Here is a 26,129-nt window from a genome sequence, read left to right as displayed (position 1 = left end):
CTTCCCAGGCTGACTTGAGTTTTCCTTCTTTTCACACTTTGATGAGAACGTGATCCCAAGGCTGGTGCTGGTTTACCAGAAATTCTAGGGGTGGAACCTAGACTTTTAGTTTTGAGGGAAAGTAAAGTGGAAGATACGCCTAGTATAAGATTTCTAAGAAATCGATCTTTTGTTTTAAATGTGGGGACCTCAACAGTGGACTTTATAGTCGTTGGTGCATTCTTGTTGAGAAATTTTCTTTAGCACCTATTTTTATTAGATTTCAGACCAAAGAAAGTCAAACACCATTTTATATTTTAAAATGCTTCCCGTATGATTTTTATATGAGATAAGCTAAATTTAGTGTTATTAATATTAAACTTAACTTTAATAAAACCTTATAGACATATTTATCCAACTTTTAATGTCTGACCATAAGGTAAGATTTTTATAGACTCTTTTTAACCTTTTATAATTTTTGTTAAAGAGCAAGTTAGTTGTTAAAGTTTGTTAAAGAGCAAGTTAAGAAAAACCTGTTGTGCTTTTATTTTAATGTCCAGTTCACAGAAAAACTGGATGATACCCCTTTAACTTTAGCTCATATGTTTACACACAGAATTTTCTTTACAATTAATGTTTCAAAACTTGCTGAGACCTTTAAAATAAATTTTTTTAACCTTTTAGTGTAGGTAAAAATCCACATTCTTATGCCTCCTTATAATCCTTTTACCAAAAGTATATTTTACTTTCCTTACACACCTTGCAAGTAAATTGTTTCTTCAATAGTTTTACATTCAGGATGCCTAATTACTTTTAAATTATAAAACATTTCTTGCATAAATTCCCTTTATAACATTTTCAAGGCTTTCAAAAATAATTCTTCACATGCCTCAACTTTCTGACTTGTTGCAAATATCCCTTTCTTTAAACAACCAGTTAATTTATTTTAGAACAAGAATTTACCATATAACATCCCTTTTTACATAAATTCTCCTCCCCCCCTTTTTTTTCTTTCAAAGATGATAACCATTCTTTTCCAATGCGAACTTCCTTCCTGTCTGTGGACTAGACTGTTTAAGGCCACAAGATTAGAAGTTAGGATAATACATGTTACACTGTTAACTTTCAGCAAACTTTACTTTTGTTGAAAACCTTGTCAATTTGGGATTTCAATTATTATTTGCTATTAATAAGACCTTGTTCAGTCCATATTAACTTGGAATTGGTATAGATGACTCCTTCCTCATTCCATAAGTACTTTAAGGCTTGGCTGGATGCAAACAACTCCCACGTTTGAGCAGATCAATTATTAGGCAATTTTCCTAACTCTGCTTCTGCAAGAGTTTCCTTATCAGTTACTGAATACCCATTGTGCCTTTTTCCCTCAATCACCCAGGAGGAACCATCTATCATCTTGTCCTGAAGGGAGTTCCTCCTAGGTCTGGTCGGACTTTTATATGGTAATTAAGGTTTAGATTCCCTGTTAGGAAACCTGCTGGGTTAAGGGGATTTACAGTGGTTAATGATAAATCATTTTTTTAACAGAATAATCTCATACTTTCTTCTGTTAGCATGTTATACCCAAGCAAGGTAGAAAAACGCCACACTTTGAGATGAATTAAGAGTCCTTTATTTAGCCAGTGGCCAAAGAGACCGCTAACTCTCAAAATTCTCTCAGCCATGAGGAGGGGGCTTGATTTCCTTTTATACTTTGGTTTAGGAAGGGGAGGGGAGCTCAAATGCAACAATTCTACAGAAGTAAAAACATGCAAAAATTAAAAGGACAAATGATTACAGAGAAACAGACAATTTAAAAGACAAATGTTTACAGAAAAGCAACGGTACCAGATGCGGGGGCTCTAAATCCTTCATAAGATGTTAGATATGGGTGCTATGCTGGACACAGACTCAAGGCTTTATGGTGTTATCTTTTGAGCAAAATCCTGGGAACTTCATACATTGTTTGTTTCAGTACCTTATCAGTTAATTGGACTCTTTTGATATGTTGAGAATCTGTTTATACAAGTTAACTCCTTGAAGAAGGGAGTGGGTAAGGAGTCCTTAGTGTCTTATAAATCAAGGGGGCCAGATGGAGTTCATCCTGCTTTCTCAGCTAAGCGAGAGTTTTATTCATGTGGAAACAAGGCTAGGTGATTAAGAGAGCAAAAGGGAGAGTCTAAAAACAGGGTTAGTAAAAACAAGGTTGGGCATTACCTTCACCACCCGTGTTTTTGGGGAATCAAATTGTTGATTCTTCAGTTATTAACAAGGGGGTCATATTGAGTCTTAAGATACGTAAGTTTGACAGAAGCTATGCGTTGTTTTATAAAATTAAGAAACCAATTTAATATACAAGGCCCAAAAATTAAACTTAATAGTAGGATGAGGAGAGGTCCAGCTAACCCAGTGATTAAAGTAGTTAGCCATGGGTTCCAGTTAAACATGCTTTGATACCAGGGGATGTTATTTTCTCGTTCTTGTTGGTGCCTATCTAGATTTTCTCGACCTTTTTGTACTGTACCTTTTATGACTCCAGATCGATTGGCATAGAAGCAACAACTTTCTCCTAGAGCTGCACATAAACCTCCTTGAGAGAGGAATAGCGGATCTAAGCCTCGGCAGTTTTGAAGAACTACTTCAGCCAGAGACTCTACCTGGGAATGTAGTATATCTATGGCAGACTGGAGGTTACTTAAATCAGCATCCACCTGTTGAGACAGGGACATTAGTCCAGTTTCTCCTTGAACCAGGGCAGCCGAACCAATGGCTGCTGATCCAGCTATGCTAAGACCAGCCAATAGGGGAACCAGAAGTGGGACAGCTTGGCACAACCTGGGATGTAACTCAGGGGAAGCGATGAGGAGTTGTCCTTCTGGTCCACTGTACACATATGCCTGGGGAAGTACATGAACTAACATGCACAGGAGAGGTCCTGGTTCAGTTCCATTAATGCAGCGAGTGAGACCTGAGGTGCAGGCCAACCAGGTATTGTTAGGCGCTTGGTAAGAGACTGAGGTGCTTATGGAAGTAAGCAGGGACTGATTACAAGTAGCCTGAAAAGGAGAAGCAGATAAGTTATACCCAGTACTAATCAGACAGGAAGCATTTCCAGACACATCTCCTAGTGTGAGAGCATGGGGTCGTGTATGACAAGATAGAGGGCCACGTTTAATTGTGGCTTCTACTCCTAATCCTACATAATAAGGGGGTTTTGCTTTTAAACATAGCCAACAATCTTGGGCTAGTTTAGGCTGGGTGAGGTTAAGGAGATGGTGTACTCCACCTAGTATAGATATTAGGCTGGGTTGAAGATGTTGTTGTTGTAGCTGGGTTCTAGGAACTAAGAATGGCAGAGGAACAGTTAAATCAACTTTGTTAGGGTGTTTCTGGAACATAGGGTCACCTAGATCAGTTAAAGGCCCGATTGGCTTGGGGGGGGCTCCATGAGACCAGGATTTTCTTTTGGATGGTGAACATAGTCCCAACATCAAATCCTGGGATATAAAGTCTTAATCCCCATGACATGCCATAATACCATTGAGCTGAATTAGGGTCATGGACAGTTATAGTAAGAGGATTACAATTTTTTCTAGTACATAATTTAGGATGAGGAGCACGACTTATGGAAAGAGTTGAAGATCTAGTTGATCCCCCAGAGTAGGTGGCTAAAGTTACACATGTCCAATCAGGGCAGAAAAACTGATAAGTATCTCTACAGCTAGCGTCAGGGTGATTTCCAGGACAGAGGTAAAAGTCAACATTTTGGAGCCCTTTTTCTGCACCTGTGGAGCTTCCACATCCAGTTTGGCTCCCAGAGTGTCCAAATCCTGCTGCAAGGTCAACACTTCCTGCTCCTATGACCGGCAAATTGTGTTGCTCTTCATGGGTACGAGCTGGCTCTGGGAACAGTACACATAAATCAACTGCAAAGGAGACTTCCTTGGAGGTACCGGCCCTCCAAGTAGTGTTTGCGAATACACGTCCTGTTGTGAAAGAGGTGAGGAGAAAGGAGTAGGGAGGCTCAGAGGACATAACAGGCAAAAAGAAACAAGAGAGGTAAATAAAAAGAATTAATCTAATGGCTTCACCCGACTTAGGTGCAGTTTTAAGGGGCCTGACCAAGGCTTGGGGACCCATGTTTCTAGTTGGGCTCTGTTGGCCTTTTTGTTGCAGGAGTGATGAATCCAAGCAGGAATGCCATCCACCTTCAGAGCCGTTGGCGTCGTGAGGATGATGGTGTGAGGTCCCTTCCAAGCAGGAGTGAGTCCTTCTTTCTGGAACTTTTTAACAAACACTAGGTCTCCTGGCTGGAATGAATGGCAGGGCCCCGTCTGGTCAGGAACTGGATTGGAATGAGCTCCTTAAACAAGTGGCAAGATATCTTGTACCTGTTGGAGAGATTGTAAGTACTGCAATAAATTAGCTTGTGATATTTCTGCCAAATGGGCATCCTTTAGCTTAGGCAAGATAGGCGGCACTCTCCCATACATGATTTCAAAAGGTGAGAACCCAGCCCAGTAAGGGGTGCACCTTACTCTAAGTAGAGCTAAAGGAAGGAGACTTACCCAGTTTTCACCGGTTTCTAAGATTAATTTTGTAAGAGTGTATTTAGGGTTCAGTTCATGTGTTCTATCTGCCCAGAGCTCTGGGGTCGATAGGCACAATGGAGCTTCCATTGAATATTTAATGCCTTACTGACTGAGCTATGGAGGAGGTGAAAGCCGGTCCATTATCAGACCCTATTGCAGCAGGCAGCCCATATCGAGGAATGATTTCATTGAGTAAAAACTTAACTACCATGCAGGCAGTTTCTTTTTTTGTAGCAAATGCCTCAGTCCATCCAGAGAAGGTGTCTATTAGTACTAGAAAGTATTTGTACCCAGCCCGGTGTGGTTTTACTTCTGTAAAGTCAATTTCCCATTTTTCTCCTGGTGAGTTTCCTCAGAGATAGTGGCCTGGGCTGGGTTTAGGACCTTGCTTGGCATTTACCTGGGTGCAGGTTGTGCTCTGGAAAGCTGTTTGATCTGTTAGACTTTGAAGATGGGGGATCTTAAAAAGGCTCCAGAGGAGCTGGGCTAGTTTTGCTCCTCCTAAATGGGTGGTAGAATGTAGGTGGCTGATTAAAGTTTTCCTAAGAGTTCTGGGTATGAAGACTCTAGAGTCAGGAAGAATCCACCAACCTTCCTGATTTTTATTTGCTCCAATATCTGAAGCCAGTTTTTCTTCTTCTGTTGAGTACATGGGATTGTCAGGCAGATCTGGCTGTGGAAAAGAAACTGCAGGTAGCAAGTTTAGAGGCGTGACTCAAAGTCACGCTGTGTCCTGAGCTGCTGAATCAGCTCTCTGGTTACCACGGGCAATGGCCATGTTTTCTTTTTGATGTTCTTTGCAGTGGATTACAGCCACCTGCTGAGGGAGCCATACGGCTTCAAGCAGGGCTAGAATTTCTTCTTTGTTTTTGAGTCTTTCCTGCTGAGGTGAGTAGCCTGCGCTCCTGGTAGATGGCTCCATGTACATGTACAGTAGCAAAGGCATACCTGCTGTCAGTGTAAATGTTAATACGTTTATTCTTACCCCATTGAAGAGCCTGAGTGAGGGCAATCAATTCAGCTTTTTGTGCTGAGGTGTTCGCTGGTAAAGCCTAAGCCCACAACACGTCTGTCTCCATGGTAACAGCTGCACCAGCTTTTCGTTCTCCCTGCTCGAGGAAGCTGCTACCATCTGTGAACACGGTGGCATCTGCCTTTTCTAGGGGCACATCTTGAAGATCAGGTTGGCCAGTTTTGGTAGTTTCCAACAGATCCTGACAGTCCTGAACAGGAGTAGTGGAGTCTGGATCAGGGAGTAGTGTAGCTGGATTTAAACACCTTGTGGGAGAGAAAGTCAAACGAGGCTGATCTAACAGTAAACTCTGATACTGCAAGATGCGAGCATTTGACATCCATTTGCCAGGAGCACTTCATAGTAAAGTCTCTATGGGATGAGGAGCCATAAGGGTTAAATTTTGGCCCAGAATTAACTTATCAGCCTCTTGGACTAGGAATGCTCTAGCCGCTATGGCTTGCAGACAACTTGGCCATCCAGAGGCCACAGGATCCAGCCTCTTAGATAAATAGGCCACTGGGCATCTCCAGGGTCCTAAAGCCTGAGTAAGCACCCCTTTAGAAACTCCCTGGCTTTCATGGACAAACAGGTGAAATGGCTTTGAGATATTTGGGAGGGCTAAAGCAGGGGCTTCAGTTAATGCCTTTTTCAGGTTTTGAAAAGCCTGTTCTTCGGTGCCTGTCCAAACCACTGGGCTGTTTCTTCCTGTAGCAGTGTACAGGGGCTTGGCCAACTCTGTGGACCCCAATATCCAGAGGCAGCAGTATCCCATGGCCCCCAGGAATTCATGTACCTGTCTCTTGGTGGTGGGAGTGGGGATTCATAGGATGGCTTCTTTCTGGGCACTGGTGAGTGCCCTTTTTCCTTGGTTTATCTTGTATCCCAAGTAAGACACTCTGGGAAGACAGAGCTGGGCCTTTTTGGTGGAGACTTGATACCTGAGCTCCTGAAGGAGGTAAAGTAGGTCTCTCATATGTTGCAGGCAACTGTCCATAGTTCCAGTATCTAATAAAAGATCATCAACGTACTGAAGAAGAGTACAGTTAGGGTGACTAGCTCGGAATGGTATAAGATCTTGCTGGAGAGCCTCCCCAAAAAGGGTGGGGGAGTTTTTAAAACCGTGAGGTAACTGAGTCAAAGTCAGTTGGGTAGTGTTCCCTGAGCTAGGATCTGCCCATTCAAATGCAAAGATCGGCTGGCTTTTGGGGTCCAGAGGAATAGCAAAAAAAGCATCCTTTAGGTCAAGGACAGTGTATACTGTATGTTCTGGTGACAGCAGGCTAAGTAGAGTATAAGGATTAGGGACAGTTGGATGGACAGTAACAGTCCATTTGTTAACTTCCCTTAAGTCCTGTACCAGCCAGTAATCATTTGTTCCACATTTCTGGACTGGCAATAATGGGAGCATTTCAAGCAGACTGACATGGTGTAAGTATGCCAGCTTGTAACAGTCATTAAATATGGGGATTAATCCCCTCTCTTGCCCCCTGATTCATGGGGTATTATTTCACCTGGACTGGCATGGCAGTGGCCAGGAGTTCTACAACCACTGGTGAATGGTGTTTAGCCAGTCCCGGAGGGTTTGACTCGGCCCAAACTCAGGGAAAAGGTGTCTGTAAGTCCAAAAGAAGAGGATTATTATTCTCCTCCAGTGATTGTGATGGTGAAACTAAAAGGTATTCCTCCCACAGAGGGGTAGTTAGCAGAAGTTGGGCAGTGGAGGGAGCTGTATTTCCTAGTGTGAGGTGAGCCTGTTGAGCTGAGAAAGAGATTGAGGCCTGTAACTTATGGAGCAGGTCTCATCCAAGGAGAGGAAAAGGACACTCTGGAACCACAAGAAATGACTGCGTCACTCTTTTCTGTCCCAAGCTCACTTCTCATGAGTGTGTGACAGGATATTCTTGAATAGCTCCAGTTGCTCCAGTGACTTGTACAGTCACTCTTTTATTTGAGACACTGCCCAGGGGGGTCTGCAGTACCGAGTGCTCCACCCTGGTATCTACTAGGAAGCATACAGGCTGGCCCCCCACTGTAGCAGTTACCATGGGCTCCTGGGGGCCAACAGCGAGGGAGCCCTGGCCCCGTCAGTCATCAGGCTCTTCCATTATGGGTAGGGTGAGGACCTTTTCTTTTCTGATTTTTCTTCTGGTCGTAGTGGGCATTCCTTTTTCCACTGCCAGTCTGCCTGCAATAAGCACATTGGTCTTTTCCTAGAGGAGCCTGTTCAACTCTTTTACCTTTATGGTGGGAACCCAAGGTTCCCTGGCCATTTCTCTGTGTTGGGGGCCTTTTCTTTTTCCCCTCTTGGATAGCCATCACTAAGATTTTTGCTTGTCTTTTGAATGCTTTATCAGCACCTTTTTCAGCTGCCTATGTTGCTTGTTTTTGTTTTTCAAACTCTCAGTTGTCAAAAACCTTTTGGGCTATTTCTAAAAGCTGACTGATATGCATTCCAGCAAATCCCTCCAGTTTTTGGAGTTTTCTTTTAACATCTGGGGCTGCCTGAGCCACAAATGCCAAATTAAGAGCACGGCTATTTTCAGGAGCCGCCGGGGCAAAAGGGGCGTAAATCTGATAAGCCTCCTGGAGGCGCTCTAAAAATGCTCCTGGTGACTCATCAGGCCCCTGGACAACTTCAGTCATCTTAGACAAGTTTATGGGTTTCTGAACAGCTCCCTTAATACTCATGAGGATATACCAGTGGAAATCATCCAAAGCTCTCCTTTCACTTGAGGAATTTGGGTCCCAATTAAGCCGGGTAGAGGGAAAGACCTCCTCAAGGAGGTCTCTAGCTTCCTCCTCTGGCCTATTGGCTGATGTGAGGAAGTACTTTTTGGCCTCTCTTCAGATACCTTCCCTCACTTCAGAGGTGAAAAGGGTTAAAAGGAGCTTTTGGCAATCATCCCAGATGGGCCAGTGAGTCCGGAGTATGGACTCCATCAGAGAGGTCAAAACCTGGGGCTTTTCAGAGAAGGGAGGATTATGGGTTTTCCAATTAAACAAGTCAGAAGTAGAAAAAGGGACATAAACCAAGAAGGGAGATGAGCGCTCATCACCCAGAGGGACTTGTGCCTCTCTCAGTGGGAGTAGAGGGGCTACTTCCTCCTACCATGGTCACAATCAAGAAGCAATAGGCGGCGAGCCTACAGGGGAAGTAGTTGAGGAGACAAAGGACGATTCTATGGGAGCAGGCTGGTTGTAAGGCGGTGGGACTGGGTGAGGGAGACTCTCCTCTTCTTCAGAGGGAGGCAGTACAGGGAAGTCAGACTGGCTAAGGGTCGAGGTGAAAATGTGGTCTGACTCAGAAGGACCTTGGAGGTAGAATTATGAATGGTGCATGAGTGGACCCATGGAGGGGGGCTCCTGACCAAACTCAGCCATTGATCAATGTAGGGAAACTGATCGGGGTGGCTGGGAGTTTCAGTAACAACCTGCCACACAGCCTGAACAATTGCGAGTTTCAGTGACCCTACACGGGGCCACCCGACTCCAAACTTTGGCCATTCTACTTCACAGAGTGTCCGGAGCTTGCCTTTTTTAAGGCGGACTCCATAATCCTCTGAGAAACCGAGAGAAAAATTCTGCAGCATACATTGGAGAGGACTCCAACACTTACGAGGCCAGAGAAGGAGTTTCCCTTTTTTTTTTTTTTTGAAGGCAATTTATTAAGATTTGAGCATAGATATTAAACCCAGCATGTACAGAGAAACTCACTCCCTAGGGGGCTGGCGTATCAAAAGAACAGAATCAACATAACCAGAAAGAGCAGAAAAACCACAACAGCTAATACCACTTGCCACATTACAGTAGCTTTAAGATTGAGGGAGGGGGACTAGAGGCTGCCCTGAGGTCTCCTGGGTTGGTCAGATCTAGGCGTTCTCCCTCTTCCTCTGGACCTGTACCCTAAATACTTTTGGTGTCTCCATGACTCAAAGGCAAATAGCTCAAACTCAGCCTTTTCCTGTAAGAGTTTAAGGAGTGAGAGCAGAGCCAAGTCCTGGAGATGCTGAAGTTGCTGTGGCACTGGAAAATGAGATGTACAGGGTAAGGGGCAGGGATGAGGCCACTCAGATCATTTTTAAGGTGGGAGAGTAGCCACAGAGGAACAGAGTAAGAATCTAAATGAAGTAAAGCAGTACAGGTGTAGGTTTCCCTACACAGTGTCCTATTTAAGGGCATGGGAAAAGTTACAGGATGACAAAAGAGGTAAGCAAGGAAATCTGCAGGGTGGCTATTTTGAACCCACCACCAGTTTAGTCTAGAGGCAGCCCAGCTCTTGGATGTAGGGCATGACAATCTAAATACCAGCAACCTTCATGGTGCCAGAAATCCCAATCAGGCGAATGTTCTCCACACTCGTTTCCGTAACAAGACCTGACTTGTTTCTGACAGAAAAGGCAGGACTGTTGTGGCCAGCCTAAATGATTGATGAGAAATTTAACCTCCTGTGATAAAAAATCAACACTAAGGACCTTGAAGAAGTTCTTACCCAGATGTCTTGGGCAATATCGATGACATGACATACAAAACTTTGACAACCACTAAACAAGACAATAGACACTGAGCAGAGCAATAAACATAAAACAAACAATTGGCCCTAGGGCATGTAAACAATTATGACAGTTTTTATTAGACAGACAAGGGGAGGGGGTCCCATGATGGGATCATTCAGATGCCCACCTGGCCACCCCCCTTGGGGGACTTGGGCTTCTCTTAGTACTGGCAGGCTGGAAAAACACCTGGCTCAGATCAAGCTATGACCCTTAAGCCTTACGAGGTCACCATGGAACCACAGATGAGGGCCCACTCAAACTCCATAGCTTTCGCCGTGGAGCTACAAACTGGAAGACAAGCACAAGCCCTTGTCTTCCACAATCACCCAATCACTCACCATTCACACGGAGTTTATAACAGTTTTGTTTGTTTTTTTTACCCTGGAGATCTCCAAGAAACCTGAACAAGAGAAGGATGAGAGATAGAAAAAGGGAGAGGGAGGGTGAGAGTGAGAAAGAGAGCAGAGAGTGAGACTAATTTTTAATGAGAGAGAGAGAGAAAGAGAGAGAGAGAGAGAGAGAAAGAGAGAGACTGGCCTGCCAGAAACCAGGACTCAGTCCCCCAGCATCCTGGGATGTGGACTGAGTCCAGGGCAAAGTCAAGCCTGACTTACCTGACCCCAGGATCAGAAGTTGAGGACTCAGAGGTGGAATTTTGTGGGCACCCACACGGTAGTCAATCTGCTCTCCTCCGGAAGATGGTCACCTTTAACGGACCTGGAAAAATTTTTCAGGTAGCACCCCCCCATTAGCCAGCCATCTGTCTGGGGGAGCCTGGAGAAATCCCGGCTCTCACCTGGTGGGGAATATATCTCGCTGGGTCCTCCAAATGTTATACCCGAGCGAGTTAGAAAAACGCCACACTTTGAGATGAATTAAGAGTCCTTTATTTAGCCAGTGGCCAAAGAGATGACTAACGCTCAAAATTCTCTTGGCCATGAGGAGGGGGTTTGATTTTCTTTTATACTTTGGTTTAGGAAGGGGAGGGGAGCTCAAATGCAACAATTCTACAGAAGTAAAAACATGCAAAAATTAAAAGGACAAATGATTACAGAGAAACAGACAATTTAAAAGACAAATGTTTACAGAAAAGCAACGGTACCAGATGCGGGGGCTCTAAATCCTTCATAAGATGTTAGATATGGGTGCTATGCTGGACACAGACTCAAGGCTTTATGATGTTATCTTTTGAGCAAAATCCTGGGAACTTCGTACATTGTTTGTTTCGGTACCTTATCAGTTAATTGGACTCTTTTGATATGTTGAGAATCTGTTTACACAAGTTAACTCCTTGAAGAAGGGGGTGGGTAAGGAGTCCTTAATGTCTTATAAATCAAGGGGGTCAGATGGAGTTTGTCTAGCTTTCTCAGCTAAGGGAGAGTTTTTGGTTTGTTTGTTTGTTTGTTTGAGACGGAGTCTGGCTCTGTTGCCCAGGCTGGAGTGCAGTGGCGTGATCTCGGCTCACTGCAAGCTCCGCCTCCCAGTTTCACACAATTCTCCTGCCTCAGCCTCCCTGGTAGCTGGGACTACAAGCACCCACCACCACGCCTGGCTAATTTTTTGTATTTCTAGTAGAGACGGGGTTTCACCATGTTAGCCAGGATGGTCTCGATCTCCTGACCTCGTGATCCGCCCACCTAGGCCTCCCAAAGTGCTGGGATTGCAGGCGTGAGCCACCGCGCCAGGCCCAGGGAGGGTTTTATTCATGTGGAAACAAGGCTAGGTGATTAAGGGAGAAAAAGGGGCAGTCTAAAAACAGGGTTAGTAAAAACAAGGTTGGGCATTACAGGCAAAGCAGTTGTCGCTACAGATTGAATGAAATACCTTCATCCACAGGTTTCTGGGTTAAGGATTTTTGATAGGAAGGCTACAGGTTGTCAGTGACCTCAGTGCTTTCAGGCTGCACCCTTGTTTACACTGACAACAAGGTGGTATTAGAGTGTTATAGAGTCACGGAGAAGACCTTCAATTGTCAATTATAGGCTTTAAATTTACCCTGGCTTTTAAAGAAATAGGGTACACTGTTTTTTCTTTACTACTTCTATCTTTCTTTCTCTCTTTGACTTTCTGTCTCTCTCTCTGACTTCCTCTTTGTCTCTCTGTCTCTTCCTCTCTCTCTCTGCCTCTCTTCCTCTCTCTCTTTCCTCTCTCTCTCTCTCTCTCTTTCTTCTCTCTCTCTCTCTGTCTCACCTCTCTGCTGGTCTTTCCCTGCCTCTCCCAGATGCTTATGCTGCTGTTCTGTCCTCTCCTTCTCCTTCCCCTAGGGGAGGGACAAGTGGGAGTGGAGCTACTCTTTCTTCCCCCAAGAAAAAAGGAAAGGGGGGGGTTGTGTGAGGTTCAACCCTTGAAATTAGCAGAAGCCTCCACCCCTCAAACCAGGGATGTCTCACCTTGCCTGTCCCAGAAGTCTCAACCCCTGACACCAGAAATATCTCTCCTTGTCTGTCCCAGAAGGTTAACCTGTTTCCTCCCTTTCCCCCTCTTTCCTTGCACACTTCCCACTCGTGTTGTTTCCTCTGGCTGCTCCCCCAAGGGAGAATTAGGCCCCTCTTAGTGTTGGCATGCCAGAGTAAATCTCATGGCAGGATCCACCCTAAGTCATATGAGGTAGCTACAGAACCACAGAGAGGACCCACTCACTCCATTCAGCAGTAGGACTTGTCACCATCCACACGAACAACATCGCAAGCAGTGTTGTTTGTGATCATTCACGCACAAACACATTTAGCTCTCCAGAATTTGACCACCAACGAAGTACTTTTCTGGCTCCCACGGCTTCTCCTTCCTTGGTCTGTGCACAGAGGTGTTGCCACTATATATGAGGATCCTTTAAGCTAGGTTACTGGCCAGTTTTTTTTTCCCCACGTTGCTGAGAGCTCCGGTTATTTTTCGCACTGGGTGGGTCTGGATTTCTCACCCCTGAGGCCGCCATAAGGGGGCAGGGCAAACCTCCTCATGAGAGAGAACCAGAGACCACCCCTGGAGGGGAATGTAATCACAACGAGCCCCCAAATTGTTATAAATAAAGTTTCTGTGCCGCAAAAGAAATAGCACTCGAATATAAAATTTTCTTTTTAATTCTCAGCAAGGCAAGGTAATTCTATAGAAGGGTGTGCCTTTACAAATGGAGCAATGGTGAGTGCACACCTGGACAAGGGAGGGAAAGGGGTTCTTATCCCTGACGCTCATGGCCCCTGCTGCTGTGTCGTTCCCCTATTGGCTAGGGTTAGACTGCATAGGCTAAACTAATTCCACTCAGCTAATTTAAAGACAGTGATTGGGTGAGTGGTTTGGCTGGAAAAAAATGGTTATGCAGGGAAAAAATGAGTCAGGGCAGAGCAGGTAGCAGGTAATGGGAACGAGTCAGGTTGGAGCAGGTGATTGAAAAAGGTTGCTTTACGAGGAAGTTAAGTTTAAAAGTAGAAGGCAAAAAATTGAACATACTGACATATTGACTCTTTGAAAAGACACTTAGAACTCATATCTAACAGTACCATGTTTCACCACATATAATTTAGCATTAAACTAAGAAATCAAGACAACAAGATACAGAACCGAGATGTCACTGTCACAAATTTACCCTGCAAAAAGAGAAACGGATAGTTTGACAAATCTATGTTACTCATCAATTATCTACCACATTTTCCAGTGGAAATACATTCATTTTCTACAGTCAAAATGGAAGAAAGATCTTCTGTATTCTGTTTTTGTTTTGTTTTGTTTTGTTTTTTTGAGACAGAGTCTCACTGTTTTGCCCAGTCTGGAGTGCAGTGGTGCAATCTCGGCTCACTGCAACCTCCGCCTCCCAGGTTCAAGCAATTATCTGCCTCAGCCTCCTGAGTATCTGAGGTTACAGGCTTTCACATGCATCCATGTGAAGAGACCACCAAACAGGGTTTGTGTGAGCAATAAAGCTTTTTAATGACCTGGGTTCAGGTGGGCTGCGTCTGAAAATAGAGTCAGCAAAGGGAGATAGGGGTAGGGCCATTTTATAGGATTTGGGTGGGTAGTGGAAAATTACAGTCAAAGGGGGTTTTTCTCTTGTGGGCAGGGGCGGGGGTCACAAGGTGCTCAGTTGGGAAGCCTCTGAATGAGGAGAAGGAATTTCACAAGATAATGTCACCAGTTAAGGCAGGAACTGGCCATTTTCACTTCTTTTGTGATTCTTCACTTGCTTCAGGCCATCTGGATGTATACGTGCAAGTCACAGGGGATACAATGACTTAGCTTGGGCTCAGAGGCCTGACGCAGGCCTCCACCACCATGCCTGGCTAACTTTTCCATTTTTAGTAGAGATGGGGTTTCACCATCTTGGCCAGGCTGGTCTTAAACTCCTGACCTCGTGATCCACCCACCATGACCTCCCAAAGTGCTGGGATTACAGGCTTGAGCCATCATGCCTGGCCAAAGGCCCAGTTAGTTTTTGTTGTATGCTTCATGAAGGATACAAAAGTATTTGAAGCCGAATTCACCAAGCAGAAGAAAGGATATCAGAGTTTGAATAGCACCTTGTCAAAATTAGGCATGCAGGCAAGATTAAGGAAAAAAGAATAATAAGAAACAAATAAAGCCTCTGAAAAATATGGTGTTCTGTGAAGGAAACTCATGAGGGGAGAAAGAAAGGCACACACACAATACCTTTAAGGGTAAAGACGTTTTATCTTATGTAAATGGCAATGCAGATATAATAAGCAAATTGATATAATAAGAAAATTGCAATGGAAAGGGGAGAAGGGAAAAGTGATATATATACACACACACACACATATACACACACATGACCACACACACATATGTATATATGTATATGTATATATGTATATGTACATATACGTATATACGTATATATGTACATATACGTATATACGTATATATGTACATATACGTATATACGTATATATACGTATATACGTATATATGTATATATACGTATATATGTATATATGTATATATACGTATATGTATATACGTATATGTATATATGTATATACGTATATGTACATATATGTGTGTGTGTGTATATATATATATGTGTGTGTGTGTGTGTGTATGTTTACACTCACCAGACTATGGAGGATTCATCACCAGACCAGGAAGCAACAGTATGGGCTCCAGAGTCAGACAAAAACACTCATCAGACTATGGAGGATTCACCACCACACCGGGAAGCGATAGCCTGGGCTGCAGAGTCGGACACTCAACCGTGCACAGATGAGGAGAGGTCTCCTGAAGCTAGGGCAGTCTGGGGCCCTAGCTCTTTTTGTAACAACTTGTTTGGCATGAGGCCCAGTCACGAGGGACCTTTGCGAATGGGCTCCAGGAACACAAATAGGTGAACTTGTTTTTTTGCAATTGTCTATTGTTTTTCAATAACTAACGTAGAGGAATAGATTAAAATAGAGATGTAAAAGTAAAGTAGAGGTTTCTCTTCAAAGACTTTCCTCCCCATCTAATTAGGAGTAAATAGTAACTTCTCTTAGAAGTAAAATGTATTGAAAGACCTGTGCTAATATTCTTAAATATCTGCTAGCCATAATAAAGAAATCAATGTACTTTATGTTCTTAGCTCCCACTGTTTAGCCTAAATATTTGCTCTGGCATGCTTATACTGGTCCAAGCAAGCATTAGGTCACAGCCTGTTCCTCTTCCTTATTTGAAGGTGTTTTTACCTTTCTCAGCATTCCACAAGTTACTTCCTCCTTCCTCTGTTCTCCTCTGTGTTTGCCTCTTTTAAAGAGTTCTACATTGCTAGCCAATCAAGACAAATACAGAATGTGAGGTCTGGTCCCAGCCAGTGAAAACAACACAGTAGTAGGGTTGATGCGTCAGGTTATAAGTGACCCTGTCTCCTTTGTTCGGTGTACACTCATGGCAAAACTGCTGGTAAGTGTACCCTTTCTGCAGAAAGTAAAAATGGCCTTACTGAGTAAATTAAATTTATGTTCAAGTGCTATTTCTTTATGGCACCAAGGAACAAGCATTTCAAACAGAGATTTCTCAAAAATAGTGCTGGATGAATGCCTCAAGGGGCTCACATAACCTGTCCCAGGACTTGGTGACCATTGTTAGTGTCCATGTTCAATTGAGTTGAAATTTAATGTTTAATATTTTCTCCACAAATTATCCTGTCTTAATGAATGGGCTCTGTCTAGGCAAAGGGCAAGGTGAACGCCTTAGGCCATTACACAATCTCTGCCTACTAGGTTCAAGTGATTCTCCTGCTTCAGCCTCCAGATCAGCTGGGACTACAGGTGTGTACCACCACACCTGGCTAATTTTTTGTATTTTTATTTATTTTTTTATTTTTTTGAGACAGAGTTTCACTCTTGTTGCCCAGGCTGGTGTGCAGTGGCACAATCTTGGCTCACTGCAACCTCTGCCTCCTGAGTTCAAGTGATCCTCCTGCCTCAGCTTCCTGAGTAACTGGGTTTACAGGCACCTTCCACCATGCTGGTCTTGAATTCCTGTCCTCAAACTCCTGACCTCAGGTGATCCATCTGTCTCGGCCTCCCAAAGTGCTGGGATTACAGGCGTGAGCCATGGCACCTGGCCACCAAGGCATTTTTGATCCAAGTGTTTCTTGCCAAGAACCCACAAGTCTCTACAAGTCTCCTGGCATATCCCCACCCCCAGACACTGAATCTGCAGCAGCAACCTGTTTTCTCCACCACCCTAAGGTTCTGAGCCACCTGTTTAATCTCATCTGCCTGCATGCACACAGAAATCAGTCAGAGTACATTTCCACCTGGGCTGCTATCTGTAGCCAAAATCAGTTCATACACCTGCATTGTACTCTCCCACGCAGGGATTTTTTTTTTCTTTTTGCTTTTATTTCTGGTTTGGTGTACACATGTAGGTTTGTTATATAGCTAAAATTATGTCATGAGGGTTTGGTGTCCAGATTATTTCGTCACTGAGGTACTACCCATAGCACCAAACAGGTATGTTTTCTGATCCTCTGAGTCCTCCCTCCCTCCACCCTCAACTAGGCCTCAGTGTCGGTTGTTCTCCTTTTTGTGTTCATGTGTTCTTATTACTTAGCTCTTACTTAAAAATAATAGCATGCATTTGGTTTTCTGTTTCTGCATTAGTTTTCTGTTTTGTTGTTGTTGTTCTGTTTTGTCTTTTTTTTTTTGAAACCGAGTCTCGCTCTGTCGCCCAGGCTGGAGTGCAGTGGCGCGATCTCCGCTCACTGCAAGCTCCGCCTCCCAGGTTCACGGCATTCTCCTGCCTCAGCCTCCGGAGTAGCTGGGACTACAGGCGCCCGCCACCACGCCCAGCTAATTTTTTGTACTTTTAGTAGAGACGGGGTTTCACCTTGTTAGCCAGGATGGTCTCAATCTCCTGACCTCGTGATCCACCCTCCTCAGGGCCCCCCAAGCTGCTGGAATTACAGGCATGAGCCACCGCACCCGGCCCTGTTGTTTGGTTTTTTTGAGACAGAGTTTTGCTCTTGTTTCTCAGGCTGGAGTGCAGTGGCGCCATCTCAGCTCACCGCAACTTTCACCTCCGGGGTTCAAGGGATTGTCCTGCCTCAACCTTCCAAGTAGCTGAGATTGCAGGCACGCACCACCACGCTTGGCTAATTTTGTATTTTTAGTAGAGACGGGGTTTCTCCACGTTGATCAGTCTGGTCTTAATCTCCCAACCTCCGGTGATTAGCCTGCCTCCGCCTCCCAAAGTGCTGGGATTACCGGTGTGAGCCACCGCGCCCAGACTTTCCATTAGTTTTGTAAGAATAATGGTCTCCAGCTTCATCTATGTTCTTGCAAAGGACATGATAATTATTTTTTAATGGCTACAGAGTATTCCATGATATTTATGTACCATATTTTGTTTTTACTAAATCTTTTATTTTATTTTATTTTATTTTTGGAGACAGGGTTTCATTTATTGCCCAGGCCAGAGTGCCATGGCATGATATTGGCTTACTTTAGCCTCAACCTTGGGACTAAACGTGTGTGTTACCATGCCTTGCCAATTTTTCTTTTTGTATTTTGCCATGTTGCCCAGGTTGGTCTCGAACTTCTAAGCTCAGGCAATCCACCTGCTGTGGCCTCCCAAAGTGCTGGGATTACAGGCATGAGCCACCACATCTGACCATATTATATTTTCTTTACCCAGTCTACCACTGATAAGCTTTCAGGGCCTGTCCGTGTCTTTGCTATTGTGAATAGTGCTGCAGTGAGCATGCATGTGGATGTGTCTTTATAATATAAACATTTATATTTCTTTGGGTATATACCCAGTTTTGAGGCTCCTGGATCAGATGATAATTCTGTTTTTAGTTTTGTGAGGAATCGCCACACTGCTTTTTAAGTTGTTGAGCTAATTTACACTCCCACCAGGAGAGTATAAGCATTCCTTTTTCTCTGCAACTTTGCCAGCATCTGTTGTTTTTTGACTTTTTAAAAATAGCCATTCTGACGTGTGTGAGTGAGGTGGTGTCTCATTGTGGTTTTCATTTAATTTCTCTAATGATTAGCAGTGACCTTTTTTTCATAATGTTTGTTAGCCACATGTATGTCTTTTGAAAAGCATCCGTTCATATTTTTTGCCTACTTTTTAATGAGGTTTCTTGGTTTTTTCTTCTAAACTCATTTCAGTTCTTAATAAATTGAGTATATTAGGCCTTTGTAAGAGGCAAAATTTGCAACTATTTTCTCTTACTCTGTAGGTTGTCTATTTGCTCTATTCATAGTTTCCTGTGAAGAAGCTCTTAAGTTCAAATAGGTCCCATTTGTCAATTTTTGCTTTTGTTGCAGTTGGTTTTTGTAGTTTCATCATGAAATCTTTACCTGTTTCTGTGTCAAGAATGGTATTTCCTAGGTTATCTTGCAGGGTTTCTTTATAATTTTAAGTTTTTCATTTAAGTCTTTATTTTATCTTGAGTTGATTTTTGTATGTGGTGCAACGAAGGGGTCAAGTTTCTGTCTTCTACATAGTGCTAGCTATTATTCCAGCACCATTTATTACAGAGAAAAATCTTCCCACGTTCTTCTTGTCAACTTTGTAAAAAATCTGATGGTTGTAGGAAGGTGGCATTATTTCTGGGCTCTCTATTCTGTTTAATTGGTCTTGAGTACTTATGGATTTTATGTAATATCTTTTTATCTTCTGGGTTTTTTTCCCCATAAACCTTCTTTTTATAATTTATTTTTTATTTTTTATTTTTTCGAGACAGTGTCTCTCTCGGTTGACCAGGCTGGAGTGCAGTGGCGCGATCTCGGCTCACTGCAAGCCCCGCCTCCCGGGTTCAGTCCATTCTCCTTCCTCAGCCTCCCGAGTATCCGGGACTACAGGTGCCCACCACCACGCCTGGCTAATTTTTTGTATTTTTAGTAGAGATGCGGTTTCACCGTGTTAGCCAGGATGGTCTCGACCACCAGACCTCGTGATCTGACTGCCTTGGCCTCCCAAAGTGTTGGGATTACAGGCATGAGCCACCCCACCCAGCTTCCCCATAAACCTTCTTTCAAGTGCATACGGTGTGCAAATTTCAGATGTCCAAGAGTTCAAAAACTCATTAAAAAGTTCTGAAAAAAGGCCGGGCGCGGTGGCTCAAGCCTGTAATCCCAGCACTTTGGGAGGCCGAGGAGGGTGGATCACGAGGTCAGGAGGTCGAGACCATCCTGGCTAACACGATGAAACCCCGTGTCTACTAAAAGCACAAAAAAATTAGCCAGGCGTGGTGGCAGCCGCCTGTAGTCCCAGCTACTCGGGAGGCTGAGGCAGGAGAATGGCGTGAACCCGGGAGGCAGAGCTGGCAGTGAGCTGAGATCGCACCACTGCACTCCAGCCTGGGAGACAGAGCGAGACTCCGTCTCGAAACAAACAAACAAGCAAAAGTTCCAAAAAAAGTTTTGCTATTCCCTCTTTTGTTAAGGGATTTAGATTATATATAGATATTTTTCTCTGCTTTTGGAAATATATGTAAATCATATTAACAACTAAATAAGCCTTTTGTCATTTTTTCTGGCTTCAGATTATCTGATAATTCAGATTTATTGCTTTGTTTTCGGTTCTGAAAGTTTATTTTTTTCATTTTTAGTCCTTTAAAGTAGACAGATTTGTTTAGATAAGAGCTCATTTTAAGAGCACACAGAGGGGGGAGGGGGGAGGGTTAGCATTAGGAGATATACCAAATGCTAAATGACGAGTTAATGGGTGCAGCACACCAGCATGGCACATGTATACACATGTAACTAACCTGCACATTGTGCACATGTATCCTAAAACTTAAAGTATAATAATAATAAAAAAAAAGAGCACACAGAAGCTTAGCACAAAGATAAGATTAAATTTAGCAATACAGAATGATAAAGACTAAAAGATACTATATTTCTTTCACAGAAACCTGAAAATCCAAGGTAATTATCCAATATTTGCAGGCTGAAGTGCTTATTCACAGAAACCTGAAAATCCAAGGTAATTATCCAATATTTGCAGGCTGAAGTGCTTATACTGCAAAAGCAAAAACAGTTCAGGGTATAAACTAAACAGTGGAGTCTGTAGTTGTATCTTGCTTTCTATTTATTACTTCATAACAGTTAGCATAATTATGTGTAATGTTTGTGGACAATCTGCATTCATGTACATTAAACTGTATTTTCTCTTTTATTTTGAGACAGAGTCTCACTCTGTTGCCCAGGCTGGAGTGCAGTGGTGTGATCTCAGCTCACTGCAACCACTGCCTCCCAGGTTGAAGTGATTCTCCTGCCTCAGCCTCCCAAGTAGCTGGAATTATACGCATGCCTCACCCTGCATGACTAAGTTTTTGTATTTATAGTAGAAATGGGGTGTTACCATGTTCACCACCTTGATCTTGAACTCTTGACCTCAGGTGATCCACCATCCTCAGCCTCTTAAAGTGCTGGGATTACAGGCATAAGCCAGAAACAGTATTTTCTACAGTAGTACGAATACAAAGCTGCACTACTTACTTTGAATGAATCACTTAAATGGTTATGTTAATATTGCTATTTATACTTTTGAAATATAAAATGTTTTAACTGAAGTTTTAATTTTTTAAATGCTATCTACATTATGACTAGTTCATTAAAATTATTTATACTTAGATATTTATATTTAATATCCAAAGAAAATTTACTACCAAATTGTTACAGTAAGTAGATATTAGTGTGACATGTTTGTTACTTTATTCAATAGGGATAATTTTGAGTAAACACAATTTTAGTATATTTTATTTCACTAAATTGGTATTCTGCCATTGCAGGACAAATAAAGTTAGGTGCTGTGGCCACCCAAAAACCATAATAGCTCTTCAGTTACCTATGTTGCAAGTTCTAACATATTGCACTATATGAACTCAGTCAGATTCTATTTCTTCATCAGAAAGTGTTGTTGGAAGTTGTCAAATATATTTCAATATAGAGCCCCCATTCAATGGCTAGGAGATGAGAGAACAGCAGAGATGGAAAAGAAACTTTATAAAATTCTTCGGAAAATCTGCCCCCTTTCTTCATAATGCTCACGTTTCTCATGTTGAGAGTAGCTGTACAGTTTAGGTGTTTAGAGAGAAATTTCTTTTAGGGGAATATTTTCTATCTGACATAATCAATCTTATATGTAATCTGAGATTTTTCTTAAGATCATTTTAACTTTTTTCTTTCAGAACCATCTTGCTCCGACAGAGATCTGTTTTTCTCTCCAATGCTTTGGGTCTCTGTTTCAGAAGCCTTATTCATATCCCTTGATTTTGGAATAAGCTGGGCTGTCACAGTGAGAACTTTTGGAGCTATCTCTATCTGGATTCATGCTGGAAAATCAGCAGTATTTTTCCCTGGTCACCATTATAAGTAGAAATGGGCTGAAACACTGCTCCCATTTCCATTATTGTGAATGTGTAATTCTACCTAGGAGGCCTGTAGGCTCTCCTGCAGCTCAGGCTTCCCTCTCTGATGTGACACTAGAGTGCTGCTGTGGCAAATAGACTTCACATAAAATGTGAGCTGTGCTCTCAGCTGTTCCTCAGTGACAGATGGTAGAAGTCAAGAGGACACTAGCAACCAGGTGAAATCAAGCAGGAGTGCTGTAGCCCAGTGCCAGGGAGTACAGAGCCACAGCTCTAAAATGAAAATAGCCAAAAACATAGAACCCTATTCAACCATTTTTGTAGCAGAGTGAAAGCCTAGCTTCATCCGGTACCTGGCTTCAAGGTGCTAGACTACCTCCTGTTATGAAGATGTGAAAAGATTATTTATCATTGAATATAAGCAATTAGCATACACAGATGGCCTCTTCAATCTCCAGGTCAATTTAAAATGAACTATGTATGACATAGTGCTGTAAATTCTTCTACTTGTGGACTAATTATGATGTCCATCTTTTTATTATTGCAGTCTCTTAAGCAGATTGACTATGATGCATGTCACATTCAAGTTTAATTGTGTAATAAAACCATTTTCTTTCTGTTCTATTGTGGCATTCCTCTGGGGATGGAGAAAACTTTTCTTTTAATTATTGTTTCAAAACACTGTCTAGAATTACCAGACATAATATAGACACATAAGGTGCCAACCAGAATTTACTCTAGAGAAGACTTCCTCTCAGGCTTCTAGTGAACTCACAGTTGTGCAGCAAAGTGCATGCTGTCCCCTAAATATGCAGGCAGAATTGTGTCTCTGCCTATTTGGTATCTATAGTCCTCTACAGTCACTTCTAGAGAGGCTAGATCAGATTTCTATAAATTTCACAGTACAGTAATCAATCATTTTACCTCTTTCACTGACTCTTGTATCTTCAGATCTGAAGATACATTCAGAGATTCAGAGATCATGGGACCCACAAATCCAATTAAAGTAACATGTGTGCATTGAGTAGACATGTAGACAAGAGAATCTCCACTTTCTTCTTCCTCCTCTTGCTAAAATGCTCACAAGTTTGCAGGTAACACGTACTGCTACTTCAGACATTCAGGCCCTAAATCTGCAGCTCCAAATTTTGAATCCCAGTCTTGAGATTGGGAAATAAAAAACATTTATCTGAAAAATGCAAGTCCTTTTGGTTATCAAACTCAGACATTAAAATGAGAGTGCAGTTATGTCTTTCTCCACCCTTTGAACTACATATTTATCACTGAAACTGTTCACTATTGCCACAAGTAGCCATAAACTAAACTAATAATGCTGCATTGGACCCTGTATCCCATACCCTAAGCCATAACTATATATTTCTAATCAATAATCAAAGTCATTTCTGTAAATAAATAAAATTTTCTGAAAAACAACTTTGTGTCAGCCCACTCTCTGTGTTTCTCTTGTTGTCTTTACAAATCTTCTTGTAACTGCTGCTAATCAAAGTATAGATTTAAGGCAACTTGAATATTTGCTCCCAGCTTATAATCTGTCAAGTTGACCCAAATAAACTGTCTACTTACATTCATGTTACATCAGCTTTTTTTTTTCCATTTAGAATGTGCTAGAGCAGCCTCTATGAGGGGATCTCTCCTTTGTACTCCACTTGCTGTAACACCATAGGATGCAGAGCCAGGTTGATCCTACCTAGAATCTGCAGATAAGGTCTGGCCTCTGCCTGGAATTTACAAAAAAGGGCCAAGCTTTGGACTGAGATGTACAGAAAACTAACAAAAGGCATTTTCTGCATTGTGAGATGTCACTCTTGACATCTTAAGCTCCCATTTGGGAGTGTGGCATTTTGAGATTTTTCACATTTTGTTCATTGCCCTGCTACAGTTATGTGAGAGGATCCAGGAGGAAATAGAATGTGATGGCAGAATCTGTAAGTGTAAATAAGCATCTTAGGCATGAGAGATCGAGGCCACAAAGTATCCAGAACTAAATTTACCGTAAAATGTGATACTGCAGTAGAGTATTTTTGTTCTTTCTTTTACCCAAGAGCTAGCAAATCAGGACAGGTGATCCAAGTTCTTGAGCTCCACCAAGACAGTTCCATTTTCTATTTAGAATAGGCCTGAGTCTCTCCAGCCTGGCTTATCATTGGGCCATCAGCCCCGGTCAATGGGAATCCTCTCAGTCACCTAGGTGTCTTTGAAGCATTTGAGGATGTCCAGAGCAGACAAGAGTGATTACTTCTGCTTCTGTCTCAGTGTAAGAGAAATGAGTCATCCTGTGTTTGTTCATCCCCTCATATAAAAGATGTCTTTGGTTGGTACCCAGATGACAGTTTCTCTAGTTTCCTGGTACTGGAATGATAAACAAGGAGAAGATCTGGAGACTCAAACAGATAAACTAGTAGCTTCCATTTTATATGGCCATTAAAAAAATACATGAAGCAGTCATGGTTCCTACAATCCAGAAACTTTTAGTCTAGACTAGCAACTGGGTAAATAATTGAATCGTGCATCACATGGATGGTCCAACAAATAGATGTGTCCAAAATCTTGGGCTTTATTTGCCACTTTCTTTACATTGTTGTGACTTCTGAAGTCCACAGCTGAAGGGATATTTATGAACAGACGAATTGTTATTATAATTTTAGTTTCTTTTCTTATTTTTTTTTTTTTTGGAGATGGAATCTCAATTTGTCATACAGACTAGAGTTTAGTGGTGTGATCTCAGCTCAGTGCAACCTCTGCCACTCGGGTTCAAGCAATTCTCCTTCCTCAGCCACTCAAGTAACTGGGATTACAGGTGCCTGCCACCGAACCCGGCTAATTTTTGTATTTTTAGTAGAGACAAGGTTTCACCATCTCAGTCAGGCTTGTCTTGAACTCCTGACCTCGTGATCCACCTGCCAAAGCCTCCCAAAGTGCTGGGATTACAGGCATGAGCCACCGCACTGGGCCATATAATTTTTATTCTTTCACCTTGTTAAGTGTATGTATTTATTTTCTAATAAAATTACCCTAGAAAAACTGAAGGGATTTGTTTAAATTGCATATTATCATGTAGTATAAAGTTGACAGGGCATTGGCTAGAAAAGATTAAAATTACAGACTCTGGGATTTAAGTTTCTTTCAGGTAAGATTAGAAAAAAGAAAACTGGAAATCTCCCAATGACATAGAGAACAGAATTCTACATAGGGTTTACTTCCTGGCCCAGTTCTTTCAGATTGACCTTTTCTGGAGGCCTTATTTAGTTCTGACCCTACCCTGGAGTCTTGCCTCACAGAACTGATTAGAAGAGATCAGAGTTTCAGCTGGTGAATCCTGCTGCATTTCTAGAGCTGGTGCTAACAATTTCCTGAAACCCAAAAGCAGATAAATGAGAAAAATAAAGTATGTATTGGAGGGTCTTAGTTTTTAAATTTTCTATGAAAACCACTATTTGCAGAAACATTCTATTTAGGAACTTGTTTTCTATTCCTGCATATCCAGTAGTTGCTCCACAAGTCACAAAAAAGTAAATATACACAGAATGAAATTTTCTCTAAACTACATTAAACTTTACCTTTTTATATCTCTTATATCTGTCTATATTTAGCTTTTATTCTTAATAGTTTTTTAAAATTTTGATGATAGGGAAATGCAAGAAGAAATAAAAATGCTGGGCCTTTTATATAAATACCAAAATTTATTAAAACCTTAGTACCAGCTCCCAGGGTGTTATGAGAATTACATAATGTTATTCCCAGTGCTGTGCTCTGTATCATACTCTTGAGCACACAGTACCTGCTTAATGAACATTGCATGAGTAAATCTGTACATGTTGTTTTCTAAATACTGACTTATTCAGACACTGCTGCCCTCTGTTTCCTCTGTAAACTTTAAAGAGCCAGCAACTTATACAAAATTTTAATCCTTTTAAAATAATGGCTGTTGTTGTTTTAAGATAAGATTTTACCATCACACAGGATGGAGTGTAGTAGCATAAGTTTGGCCCACTGTAGCCTCAGCCTCCTGGGCTCAAGTGATCTTTTTACCTCAGTTTTCTGAGTAGCTAGGATTACAGACATGCACTACCATGTCTGGCTAATTATTTGCTTGTTTGTAGTGTTTGGATCTGACTATATTGCCCAGACTAGTCTCAAACTTTTGGCCCCAATGCATC

The 26,129-nt window shown here is 42.3% G+C and overlaps 1 long non-coding RNA gene across 1 annotated transcript; it reads right to left on the bottom strand.

The window, feature by feature from the left end:
• Positions 1 to 4,282: 4,282 nt before the first annotated feature.
• On the bottom strand, positions 4,283 to 15,406 carry LOC129528945 (uncharacterized). Its single transcript, XR_008674278.1, has 3 exons — positions 15,200 to 15,406; positions 10,751 to 10,853; positions 4,283 to 4,367 (listed from the first exon to the last, which is right to left on the bottom strand). It is a non-coding gene; the product is annotated as an uncharacterized lncRNA (long non-coding RNA).
• Positions 15,407 to 26,129: the final 10,723 nt, after the last annotated feature.

This window comes from Gorilla gorilla, chromosome 20, assembly GCF_029281585.2.
Source record: "Gorilla gorilla gorilla isolate KB3781 chromosome 20, NHGRI_mGorGor1-v2.1_pri, whole genome shotgun sequence".
In the NCBI taxonomy this organism is placed as follows: Eukaryota; Metazoa; Chordata; class Mammalia; order Primates; family Hominidae; genus Gorilla; species Gorilla gorilla.
The sequence above is the reverse complement of the archived record's forward strand: the minus strand, read 5'-3'. Positions and strand labels throughout refer to the sequence as shown.